Source organism: Nomascus leucogenys, chromosome 4 (assembly GCF_006542625.1).
Source record: "Nomascus leucogenys isolate Asia chromosome 4, Asia_NLE_v1, whole genome shotgun sequence".
In the NCBI taxonomy this organism is placed as follows: Eukaryota; Metazoa; Chordata; class Mammalia; order Primates; family Hylobatidae; genus Nomascus; species Nomascus leucogenys.
Window position 1 is genome coordinate 4,851,445 of NC_044384.1, and position 13,556 is coordinate 4,865,000.

Sequence of the window (13,556 nt, forward strand, 5' to 3'; positions counted from 1 at the left end):
ATACTGATTCCAAATTCCCCCAAAAGTGAGAAAAGTTTGTACTTTATAAGACTCATGAGAATATACTGGGATATAAAATATGTTTCCACAGTTTGATGGTTTAAAGAGATAACGGAGCAGGCTGCAGATATAACTGATATCACTTTTACATGTGAACATGGGAGAAAACTCCAAAGAGAACTCCTATGACACAGAAAACTATGACAACAGCCCAGAGTTCCAGAGCTGCTGAGGCTGTGGCCCAGCTCATAACTGCTCCCAGGCTGCTGCGCACAGGCAGGCTACCAGCCCTGCAGAGATAGGGATAGGCATCCTGTGAAACGGGCTGTGCACCAACACAGACCCCCAGTCCCTTCACCACAGGCAGCCCTGAGAATTGGAAGAGTCTTCCTAACCGTGCGTGGCAAATTTAACCTGACCAGAACGGACATGAGGTTACTGCCGGTCTTTCCTCACCCAAGTATTGTGATTATTAATCCATTTATCTGTAGAAAATCTCATGTTTAAGCTGAGAATGTTGCAAAATATACAGTATATGCACTAAATTTCTTTTCAAAAATCTGAAAAGTTCTGAATTCCAAAACATATCTGGCCCCATGGATTTCAAGTAAAAGATGTGGGACCATCTTTAAAACGTGAATGAACTGAGGGCACACTCCACTTCCTTCAGGGTTTACCTGGAGTCCAGAAATAGAACCGGCGCCTGAAAAGCCTAGATCAGAAAACTCTCTTTTCCAGCGTGCAGAACTATCTGTTAAAAGGATGTGTTTCAGACTCTCAGAAATACCTACTAAATAAATAAGATATATATATCTCTCTCAATGGAAAGTTGAGAAAGACAAACCTAACTCCAAATTAAACTTATTTTAGACTTTCCAAAATACATGCAAAACATCTTACAGCTACATGGTCTAAAAGGCCATCAGCAAAATCAAGTCCATTGAAACTATCAAATATAAAAAGATACTAGTATACAACACACAGTCCCCTAAAATTTGGCTTTATTGGTGTAAATTACCTGTGTAGACACATTAAAACTCAACTGAGAGGCAAAGTAAAATTCCTGCTTGAAAGGTTCACAAACGAGGGAAATCTAGCCTCAATTACTAAAAAAAAAGTCCAGGCGTGGTGGCTCATGCCTGTAATCCCAGTACTTTGGGAGGCTGAGGCGGGCGGATTGCCTGAGGTCAGGAGTTCGAGACCAGCCCGACCAACATGGAGAAACCCCGTCTCTACTAAAAATACAAAAATTAGCTGGACATTGCGGCCTGTAATCCTAGCTACTCAGAAGGCTGAGGCACGAGAATTGCTTGAACCCGGGAGGCAGAGGTTGCAGCCAGCCGAGTTCATACCACTGCACCCCAGCCTGGGTGACAAAGCGAGATTCTGTCTCAAAAATAAATAAATAAATAAGGCATCACATGCACTTATTTTCCTTCCTAGGGATAATTTCTGAAGCCCTGTGAAGATCTAAAATTGCAGAGTGGGCGAGGCATAGTGGAACATACCTGTAATCAATCCCAGCACTTTGGGAGGCCAAAGCGGGAGGATCACCCAAGTCAGGAGTTCGAGACCAGCCTGGCCAACATGGTGAAACCCTGTCTCTACTAAAAATACAAAAATTAGCCGGGTGTGGTGGCAGGTGCCTGTAATCCCAGCTACTCAGGTGGCTGAGGCAGGAGAATTGCTTGAATCCAGGAGGTGAAGGTTGCAGTGAGCCAAGATCACACCATTGCACTCCAGCCTGGGGACAGAGCGAGGCTCCGTATCAATAAATAAATAAATAAAATCGCAGAGTACAGGCAGGAAACACTGTTTACACATTAGCCAGCAAGGAACAGGTATCTAGAAATGTCCTCTTGGGGTCAACAATGCTGATGAGACTCACAAAGTTCCGGTGTAGTGGACAAAAATGCAAAGATCTGGGGAGAAGCTCCAGGCTAGAGAAGGACTCACACCAAGCAACTGTGGAAACGACCTCCGAAGGACCATGCCTCAGGCAGGATCACAGTGTTGTGGTAATGGGCAAAGGCAGCTGGCTCCAGGGCCACACCAGCCTGAGCTGCCCCTGCCAGCATAGCAGCCTGAGATCTCAGCAGAGGGGGCCAGTGGGTACCACCTGGGCACCCACTCTGTGCCAGGCTTGGGGGCCAGGCACCTACAGTGCCTCGTCTGCCCAGAGCCTGTCAGGCCCACGCACAGTTCCCACCCTCCACCACTGGAGAGAAACTGCATCTCCTCACATGCCACCCACCACCAACCCAAAAACACCATCGGGCTGGCCTCATTGGGATGCACATTGAAAAATGCTGATATTTGGTTTTTCCCCACAAGGGAACTGACAGGTTTTTTTTTTTTAACTGACCTATTTAAATATTATAAATCAAGTGGTTCACCTCCCATCCACTGATGGCACTTACTTCTATAATCCATCCTATGCAGCTCCCATAGGGAACCTGGGTAAAATATAGCGTTGGAAGAGTATCTGTGAGTTTCCAGTCAAGAAATTTTCCACGCACTCCTTTGTTCTTATTTTTCTTGTAATAGCCAGGAAAGGCTCGCACCACTTCCACAAATCACAGGGAAGTCAGGGGAATCGGGGAAGAAAGACGACGTCTCTTTAATTTCACACGCATGATGTTTGCAACCACTAAGGTCATACCTGCGTGTGGTGACTGACAACTTTTCAGCTTGATTCAAAGCAAACAGCTGCTGGGTTGATTGCCTAGCAACTAAAAATTGATGGATGACCCTTAAGATGAATAACTACCATAAATCACCTCATTCAAACTCTCCAAGAAAAAAATTAAAAAACAATGGTTTTCATGACATTTGCTGAGCTCCATAATGTGCCGTGATAAATTTGGCCTCCTTATGGATGCACAGTTGTGGTTGCGAAAGTTGAGTCACTTCTGTTTTTGTTTCCTGTTTCCTGTATTTCCTGGCACTCAGGACCCTCCGTAAGGTGTGTTCCTAGGAACATGCTGCTCCAGCAGGGACGGCAGCTCTGGGTGCCTGTCAGTCACTCCAGAACGGAGAGGAGCTGCTGAATTTCTCATCACCAAACAGCTTTTAATCAGGAAACGGCAGTCCTACATCACAAAGATGGCAGGAGACCCCGTGCATTAATAACGGTTACAATACATTTAGTGTAATGATTTGACCTCGGCCAACATTATAGATGCCATGATTCATATGAATTTGATAAACTTCCTGTTTGTAGACATATCATATGTTCCTAAAAGGCCAAGAATGTGCTTTTAACTTGCAAATAAACACAGACCTATAAACCATAATAGGATTGAGAGGAGGTCTTGGTATTTGTCCTCTAAAACACGCAGTATCACCACCATTACGAGCATTTCCACAAGTAGATATATAATGATGAACAGATTACTTTTCCAGATGGTATTTTCCTGTTTTTACTTAACATTCAAAAGGAGGCATGGGCAATTCCTTTCACCATCTTTCTTTGCCCCCTTTTCCTGTTACACTGGGTTTTGTTTCTTTTAGGTTAGATTGACGTTACATGGAAGGTAGCTTCCAAAAAAACCAGTCCACTGCCTGACTTGGGTTAGCACTTTGAAACCAAAAACAGCTTCCTGCTTTCTTCTTTCACCTACTATCGCCAGCACCCAGGGTCGGCACGTCATAGATCGCATGTCACAGACTGTCATACTCACCTGTCCTCGCAAGAGCCAGGGCTTCCCCAAGGAGGGGGTTCAGTCCCTCAACAAGCACCGGGAGCTCTGACTATGAGCCAGGAACCAAGCTGGGCTCTTGACAGTGGAAGGAGAACAAGATGGCCCTGCCCTTATGGAGCAGAGTGCCTACAAGGACACGAACAAGTCAGTGAGCAATCATCTAGAGAGACAGGTGCTCCGATGGGTCCCCCTGCATGGTGCGTACGATGTGGGCCATTATACCAGAAAGCAGTTCACACCATCGGACTGGAACCTCCCAGAGATGAGTCCCCCTGCATGGTGAGTACAGTGCGGGCCATTATACCAGAAAGCAGTTCACACCATCGGACTGGAAGCTCCCACAGATGAGATGCATCCATCCTGGAAAGAAAGTTACTTTCATTTAACAGACTGTACAATTCCAAGAAACCTTCTCTATTTAAAAAGCCAAAGAGGGCTTTTAGGCTCTGCAGTGCAAGCCACACTCTCTGAGCATCAAAGTTGAGGTGGGCTTTGAGGAGGGCCTGCAGGTCGGGTGGCACCCACCGGCAGCCCAGCTCACAGATTGCCCTGGGGATGGCATGTCACAAGGCTGCATGCAGGCCAGGGCAGCATGCCCAATACCTGCCCCGCCCAGGGCTGACTGTGGCCAACCCCTCACTCACTTTGAGAGCTCCTCTATCCACCATATGCAACAAAACCCCCGAAATGGAAAGATGAAATAAAACAACATTAGCAACAAATAAAATGTGTTAGGGGCCGAAGGACCATGACCTAAGCCACTAATAGCTACCAGCAGCCCCAGGTTTCTGGTACATGAAGCATCTCATTAGAAATAAAGTGGGATGCCCCTTGTTCCCTGGTGTCTGAGTGAATGCCTAGATTCTGGGATCCGTGCTCCTGGAAGAAAGGACAAATGCACTAGACCATCCTGCTCCACCATTTTCAAGGACTAGAGATGTGAGGACCAACCGTTGAGAGGTTCAACTTTGGATACACCATCCTGTATACCCAGCTCCCTTAGAACCAACTCCCTGCTGAGCAAATGTCAATAACGCTGCCATCCTGAAGCAAAATGAAAAAGACTGATATTAATTAGGTCGACAAGACTGCCTATATTGCATATGCTCCTACCTTTAGGCACATGAGGATAACTGTGCGTTCTCCCCACGGCACCATGCTCCTGACACGGGAGAGCTTGGGCTTCATTTGTCTTCCTACATATAAATGGCCGCTATCTGTAGCACTTAGGAGAGGTTAGCTGGCTTCAAATACATAGCATCTTAACTGCTGCCCTGATAATGGTGAGCTCTGGGGTACATCTCCATTTCTAACACTATCAGGGTCCTATAAGGATGGCGAGGAGGAGATCCATTTGGAAAGCCGTCTTTAATGCACATGTGTATGGCCAGAGTCTGTTGCACCATTCACGCCTTCTCAGCATTTTTGCCTGGGCTCTGACTGCCCTTGGTATTGCCTTCCAGGGTGGAACCCACGGAACAGGACAATTGGCATTCTGTCCCTTTAAGACTGAAATGCTTGTTTCCTTGCAGTAAGAAAAGTAAATCACGCTATAGTGAGTTGAGCTTTGAAAAAAGCATCCATCCATTAAAGTTCATGGATCCGCGTTTTCAGGTTGTCCCTCCCCTGGCTGTGTCTCAAGTTACAGCCTTGTACAACCCAAGTCTAAATAATATTCACCATGATAAATGACACCATAACTCCGATATCCACAATCAATCTTTGCTTTAAAGATACATCCATCTTCAATAATGTTGATGGGGATTCTGCAAAATGGGGAACGTGACTGTCTTCCAGACCTCCTAACGGCGGGGGAAGGAAGCCCTGAGTGATGGCTGTCAGCCCACATCTGGCTGCAAAAATAAATTAGCCTTATGCAGACAAATGAAAGGGCTAGCTCCGCCTAGGAAACAGCCACTCCTGAGCAATGGCTAATTTATAGGACTTCTTTCTGGAAAGTTCCTGGCGAAGGCAACAGTCTCCTTCACTATCTCTTTAAATGGTATCTGATGCTGTAAATAACTTCAGTGTGGTAGGCGCTGTACGAAGTACAAAGGGGCGGGCATGAGAGAAACAATAACTTTTCTCACATTCTCACACATGATTACAATGCAAAACTCTACTCTTCAAGGGAAAAAAACATTTATTTTAGCCAAATGCTTTTATATTTTAACAGCATGCTCTCCTCTGGCTGATTTTTTTTTTCCTTTGCACTTTTTGGTGGTTGTCTAGTGGTTTGGGAACTCACATAAAAAGTAAACAATCTGGGGGCAAAAATGGCCCTTTCTCTTCCTCCTCCAAAATATCCTTTTTTAGCAACTTTTAGACTCGAACCTCGTCACTGTCTTTATGCAGGCGGGAATGGGGTTACAAATTCTAGGCAACAGAGAAAAAGAAGAAACATCTATCGGGTTTAGTAGGTGGTTTCAAAAATAGCCTGGAGTAAAACACTTATTAGGCAGACTCTAAAAAAAAAAAAAAATAGAAGACCAAACTTCTGCCACAGGAGTGGGGGACCTATGAATTTGGATACCAGGGAAATGCTTTGCTGCTGGTTCTTTATGCCTCTGACCTTGTCTCACTGAGTATTACTCAGGGCTTGAATCCTTAAAGCCTGCTAGAAAGTGGGGAGATGCAGGGGGACCAGGGTCATGCTTTCTGCGGGGAAAGCCGGGACTCCATGGGGTGTCCCTACAGAGCCGGGGGCTTATGTGTTCCTGGGCTTGGAACAATCACTCCTTTGGGTCTCAGAACCTTCCCAGGCAGGACCTCGGAGCTGTTGCAGCGGGCTGAGGTGGGGAGGGTTAATTCTGTGAAGGTTGAAGGACTTACAGTAATGCTCTGAAGACAGAAACATCACAGGCTTTCCTGGCAAGGGGCTCACAGAGGGTAGGAGGGACTGCAAAATGAACTCTCTCAGGCTTTGTCGGCGGCGTTTCCCAAGGCCCGGAGTGGCCCCTTTGATAAATGACACATGTCATTCTGTCAGGGGCTGACACTGCGGCTGGGAGGGCTGGTGATGCATGGCTCCAGGGAAAAGGAAATCAACTTTTTGGCATCGAGTGTGTCTGTGCCCTGTATGAGGATTTTGTTTCTCCAAAAGTGAAAGATAGACTTAGGATTTAAAAAAAAAAAAAAGTTGAAAAACAGATTGAACGACAGCTTACACTTAACATAAATTAACTCAGTAATGGCGAAATGTGCTAGCCTGTGATAAATAAAAGCTACATTAGTCAATTATTAATCACACTCTAACTTGTAGCCAGACCCATGACTTAAATCTGGGGCCTGAGCTGCTTTACAAACAGATAAGATAGTGCCTGATAGGCGTCTTCAGAGAGCAATCAAGAAGGAATCAAAGATTTCGTGGGCTCACCAATGGGAATGAATAGAAGGTTCTAGAACCACAGAGTTGGGTGAGTGGGGAGCAAGAAAGGACCAATCCTTTGCAGACACAGACTATCTACTGACTATGTGAGGAAAATTAAACATAATGGCTACATCCAAATACTTTTTTCTCCCCCATCAGGACTTATTTGCTTTGAATATGCAAGACATTTGTACACTGCAAACATATGTTTATATTTGATATAATGTTTATATTTGTAAGATTTTGCCTTGAAAATATGTTGCAGTTTTGCCCCCACACCTACTGAGTTGCATCTTTTGAATCTGATGCCTGCTAAGGGGATTTTCCTAGAGATAGCACTAATTTCCAAACTAATTGCTTAGCACAGATTTATAAATTCAGCTTCACATTTTACCAAACAAATTGACATTTGACATCCACATACACAAAAACAGGGCAAAGTGCAAACCTGCCTCTCCACCAAGTGGTTCTCTTTTGGCTCCGTTCTAAGCAACCCATCCAAAGAAAAATCAACATGGAGAAGCTACACTCGAAAAATTTATGGCTTTGAGGTATCGCTATTCTTCATAATAAAGAACATTAAGTAAAACCCACCACCGAGATATAGTCTTGCATTAACTGCTGTCTGCTGTGCTCAGGATGGCGTGCGAGCCCACCAGCACCTCTCCTTGGGAAAACCGTTCCCCTTCAGGCTCAGAATGTGGAGGATGGTCAGCTGTCTCATCGTCAGCCCTCCATGATGACGAGTTTATTTCCATGACAGTGGGGCTCTAATTTCTAGTTCTCAGAAGACCTGCTGAGGCTGTGGGGGACTTCTGATGTTCCAAAGGGCATGCTGAGGTTGTGGGGCAAGCATACAGAGATGGGCCAGCTCACAGTCAGAAGAAAGTGGCGTGGACAGGCCATCACGCCGACACACGGACAGAAGCAATCACATCTCCAACTCTCTCGTGAGCTCCATGCCATGCTCACCTACCGCCAGGCCTCACTCACAAACAGTAGGTGTTCAAGAAATTGCTGAATTCAATTCAAAATATTTAATTTTTCTTTAAAAAGCTATAGGCAAGTTTCCAGCCCCATCATCCACGATTGAAGGTGCCCATGAACCCAGGAAGCATTTCCTAGAGGCCTGTGCGCCCACCATGCACGCTCACACCCAAGAATGCCCCTTGTGCAGCTTCCGCGTTTCATGCGCACTGACATGTCTCCATGTGCCTTGACATGAAAATGGCAGGAGGGCCCAGAAGTTGTTGATTTCAGCTTATTTCCAATTTTATAAGTAGAAATAAACTCAAATTTTACCAACAGCAAATTCTCTAAGCACAACCAACTTTTCTAAAAAAGAAAAAACAAAAAGGACAGCTGTTGCTTCATGACGGCGACTTCCTCCAACTCAGGGGTAGTAAAGATGGGTGCAATGAATCGCATGGTTGTAGAATAGCACGTGTTAGGAATTCTCTAATAATATAAGCCCTTTGTTTACAGAGAAGGAAACTGAGGCTTGAGAAAGAATACGGAAAAAGAAATTAATGAAAGAACAAAGACCCAGGCCTCTACCCTACATCCAATGCCCGCCGCACCCCTCCCCACTGCCCTGTATCCTATACTGTGTGCAAGCATTGATTCAAAGTCAACTTTCTGAATTTAAACATGGATAATTAACAGGCAGGCTCCAAATCGAGTCCAAATGTTTAAAATAGCCGATAAAGCCAGTGGTTTCTTAGATGGCTATAAATATAGAGTATTGCGGGGGTGGGGGGGGATCATACATTAAAATCTGGGCTGATGTTTAAACTTCTCCCTTCCTCCAGCTGAAATATAATTTTTCTTTAGTCCATAAAAAATTCAGATAGTGTGCAGAATGTTTATATATTACCAAGGTCTCTCTTTAAAAGGTTTATACTTTTACTTTATGACCTGTCCTTGATTTGACACTTCCGCTCATCAGAAAGGGATTTATAAAATAATTCTGAAGGTGAGGAACAGACATCTGTCAGGGACTAGCTGGGTTTCACGATGCGAAATTTAAGAAGAGAAAAAAATCCTGTTAAGCTCTCTTTAGTCACCAATAGACATCAAAGGTAATAATTAAAGAAGACAGACGTCATAAAACATACATTTATGTCTCTTTCAATAATGCACAAGCACCGTGGTGTGTAAAACATCTATTAGGTTGAAAGAACATGAAAGTGTTCCAATAAGAAAAATCTATGTTTTGTTTTGGGGTATTTTCCCTTCCTTTAAAAAAAAAAAGTGAGGATCTTTTTTTTTTTTTTTTACAAGTTTAAACTGAAGTCTTTCAAAACCTTTACCATCTGTGGGTACATGAACTATGAATGACCCCGAATGATTTGCACTCTGCTCAGAATCCCTTAGAAAGCACGGGAAAAAGTATCATTAAGAATGACTGATGACTGTCAGTCATGGTTGACCTCATCCAGGCTTTGGTCTCTGCCTCAGTAATAAGCTGGCCTTTATTAGTACCAACACTCCATAAAGGGGGTGTGTTTAGTCACAGGATAGTGGCCTTCTAATGCCCATTGCTTCTCTCTGGAAGATTGATTAGTGCTCATTTTTACTGCCTTCCCAGCACATGCGGGGCCAGGGCTGCAGAGAATCAGGCCTGCAAACTACAAACTCGAGTGAGGAGGTGGGAAAAGGATGCCTAGCAAGAGAGGCGGGGTGGGGAGTGGGGGACAATTTTTTTTTATTTAAGGAATCTGTCTTTCAAAAAAGCCCCAACCACAAAACCATATGTATATTCGATTCCAGGGCCTGGAGAAGACAGCCCAGGAAAGCAACTGTCTGTCGAAATGGAACTGAAGGAGCCACTTATGTGTTAACTTGTCTGAAAAATAGAAGGGGATCCTGGCCTGCAACTCCCTCTCTCTAAAATCAGCAGTTAGGAGCAAATCAATGAGGAGGCTGCCTGCAGAATTAGGCCTCATAACCAGCCTGACATCAAAATACAAAGATATAATTATTACCCATTAAAACTGAACATGTGTGAAACTAAAAAAATCTTCCCTATGCGAGCACATAAAAACCCTATACGATCCACTGCTTTTGTATTAAACTACTAAATTATTTTTAAGAAGCAATTGCTATAGAAACAGACAAACGAATTTATATATATATATATAATTTCCATGTATCCCTAAATCCCTTGTACCGCCTCCACTCTCGTTGAGATAACTGAGTGCCATGAATTCCCAAGAGGAAGAACGGAGGAATAAATGTATTATTATCTTCATCATCACCCTCACACCCATCATGAGATATCAAGTACCGCAGTGCTGGGGGGGCAGGGAGGTGTATCACAGAATACTCCGAGCAGGTGCTCTACAGAACAAATGAACGGAACAATCCCATGTGGATCTCCTCCATTCCAAATATGTCTATAAACAAATTTAGCTCACAGGGTGATTAATTTGCAGAGACCCTTTGGGAATAGGCCAGACTCTCAGTAGTCTAATGCCTTTAGCCAGTTACTCCCAGAAATTTAGCCAAACACCACAACAAGATCCTACTTTCAGAAAATTGCTTGAGAACCTTCGGATTAGGTTACCATGTACACGGTCACCTACTGGATTCAAATGTGTCTCCACAAAAAATAGGGGGGTGGAGGGGGCAGTCTTTGAGAACTGGGTTTAAACATAGTCTGCCTGGAGCAAATAGTTAGCATCTCATTTTGCATAATTTAGAGTAAGCCAGAGAGGAGGAGGACGAAAGCCCCCTCCCATGATCTCAGGACAGCATGGCCGTCATCAGCATTGAACCTGAGCTCCTGGAGTGCTCAAGCTCTGGACCATCCCTCGACCCCATTCCACCAGCTTCTCCGAGCTCTGCGTAGAGAGGGGAGGAGGAGTTGAGAAGAGAAAGGAGACAACGATCTTTTGTGAACATCGCAGTTTTAAGTTAGTTCTCCTTGAGAGCTTTTGAGACACTAATTTTTCCAGTTATTGAAAAGTGGGGAGAAAAGACAAGTTACAAACTCCCTCTCCGCACCTACTCTCCACCTAGGTGTGCGATCCTTTCTGCTTCCTTTTTCTAAAATAAATTCTCATGACTGATTTTAAATTGACAAATAATACCAGTTCAATACCTGCTAAAAAAAAGAAAAAAAAAGTCAGGCAACTTTTCTGCTGCAAAAATAAAACGCTGCAAGGTAGCACAACCCCCCTTTAACACAAGCACACAAGCCACGTCGCTACAAAACACAGACCTTTGTGCGCGGCTTCCTTTTAAAACCGCCAGTGCGCTAGTTTCATTAAGAATATTAGTGTTTCATATACAGACAATGCACCAAGCACTAACAATCTGAATCACTTCCTGGTTGACTTAGAATATTTATTAGAATATTTATTTCCCATTACTTTCTAGAGTTATAGCAGCTGCCCTCAATTAAAAAATTTTAAAATATATACGTATATATTAATCTATATATGTATGTGTATATTCTCAAAGTTTGGAGGCAGTTCAAGGAGATTTGTGCACAGCACAGTAATGCTAAGGTGTTGTTTATGGTCATATTATTTGCCCGGATTTGGCTTTTCTCGATGCCAGTACCTTCCCAGGTAACAATAAAGCAAGGCAGGAGAAAACAGACATGTTTTACTGTTATTTTCATGTAGCTAAGAACTGAAGCAGGGCAGGCTCTTATAGAGTATTACACAGTTTACTGCATTAATAATAGGATGCCCCACTGCTGTGACACATTCTGTACTTGAAATAAATATTAGTCACAATACTTGCGTTTTAAATCCATATATTTTAAAGCCAGCTGTAACAATGACACAGACACCAGGGATGACTTGCCAATAAGGCATATTAACCACTTTGAAAAGACCCTTCACTTCAGTTCAGCATTCATTGGTATGTCGTACCATTTCTTGCTATGAATCTTGCAGCTGGCTTTTAAAAATAGTAAAATGTAATAAATACAGGTTTCTGAAAAGTTCACATTCCCAAGTCAGAATGTATACTGACCTTCACTGCTGATTTAATTTATTTCATCATATGATCTTGCTGAAGATGCACTTTACTTTTAACCAAAAACTGACGATATTTTTTATAACCAAATTTTCTAAAACTCGACTCAGCCTGTGCCCATCAGTCGCTCCTATAGATCCACGCCTTCGTGCCTGCTTTAAAGTGGAATTTATAAGCATGTAAGTACTTGACCTATATTTACCATATACTAGAACACACCTTTTAAAATTGCAGCTAGCAAGTTGAGGCAGAAATGCCTAGATCTCAGATTTGGAAGCGCACATTGGATTCAGTACGTAGATGGCTAACGCGGGCTCTGCTGGGAGGCAGAGCCTGGGAGCAGCCTGTGCCCAGGAGCTTGGAGGGATTCTACTTGGCTATTTTCCTGCAGAATGCGCCACGATCACAAGAGTGAGGAAATCCTGCCTTATATTTTGCAGAGAAAATAAAAATGGTAAAAATCTACAATAATGTAATTGATTCTTGACTTTTTTCCTTTAAAAACACAAGACAAATCCTTGTTCACGTTGGCACAGAATTTCAGAAAGACACAATGGACATAGAAAGAAAAAAATGTCTATCATCTAAGAAAACTGCTTACTGCTGCAGCAGTGTGGTGGATGAACAACAAAAGCAAATCCAGAAACGAGAGCCCGGAAAACATGAAAAGGTTAAACAAGCGGCTTAGCGAATAGGCCTTCCTAGGAAATATGAAGTGAAAAGAACATCACAGTTGTGATTCCACCTTAATGTTTTAGTTTTATTTTACTGTAAGACAATGGAATCTATGAACAGTTTAATGCTAATTAAAATACAAATCCAATCCACATATTCCCAAACCAGAAAAATCCAAGCAGGTGATTTAATGAAGGAAGTACCAAAGCATAACTGAGCTCAAAAATCTCTCAAGAAATGATCCTCTTTCCCTTGCCTTACAATAACCATTAAAAATGGTAACTGGAGGCCTGTTTATTCCAATTCTCAGTAAGCCACACTGTTAGGTTTTTCTAAGTACATAAATTTAACAATATATTTCTCCAGTGAAGTTAAAATGCAAAAAAAGAGTCGGTTCAGGACGCTTATCTCTATGCAATTCACTATTTCCTATGTCCCCTAAGAAAATAGGCACACACGCAAAAAAATTAATATTTTGTTTGAGTTGCTGTCAACTATCACTTTAGCCCTACATGGAGCACAGTGTTTTAAATGCAGAAGGACCTTGCCCGCAAGCCTAAGTCTTTAGGTTTTCATCTTCCGGAAGGGTTCTCTAGTAGTAAATATTAACACTGGATTTTAAAATGTAACAAAACTCCTCTTTATGCAGTGTTCTGGGGAAAATGTGTGAGGCCTCTTACTCCTGACAGTACTGAGGTTTTTCTATTTCAGTGTGGGGGTGTGGGGTGCATAAACAATTGGACACCATGGCATCACAACCCCGGGCTTGGTCACATATGACTGTGCACGTATCACAGGTGCCTCCATATCTACAG

The 13,556-nt window shown here is 43.2% G+C and overlaps 1 protein-coding gene across 4 annotated transcripts in view; it reads right to left on the minus strand.

Moving 5' to 3' along the window:
* Positions 1 to 13,556, minus strand: part of TSHZ1 (teashirt zinc finger homeobox 1) — an 86,372-nt gene that overhangs the window by 57,283 nt on the left and 15,533 nt on the right. Inside the window, exon 1 of one of the 4 annotated variants that reach the window (XM_004087692.3) lies at positions 12,286 to 13,556. This exon is cut by the window's right edge and continues 2,385 nt beyond it. The exons of the other annotated variants lie outside the window; for them this stretch is intronic. The gene's annotated coding sequence lies outside the window, so the exon portion shown is untranslated. The remainder of the gene's footprint in view (positions 1 to 12,285) is intronic. 4 annotated transcript variants of the gene reach the window in all.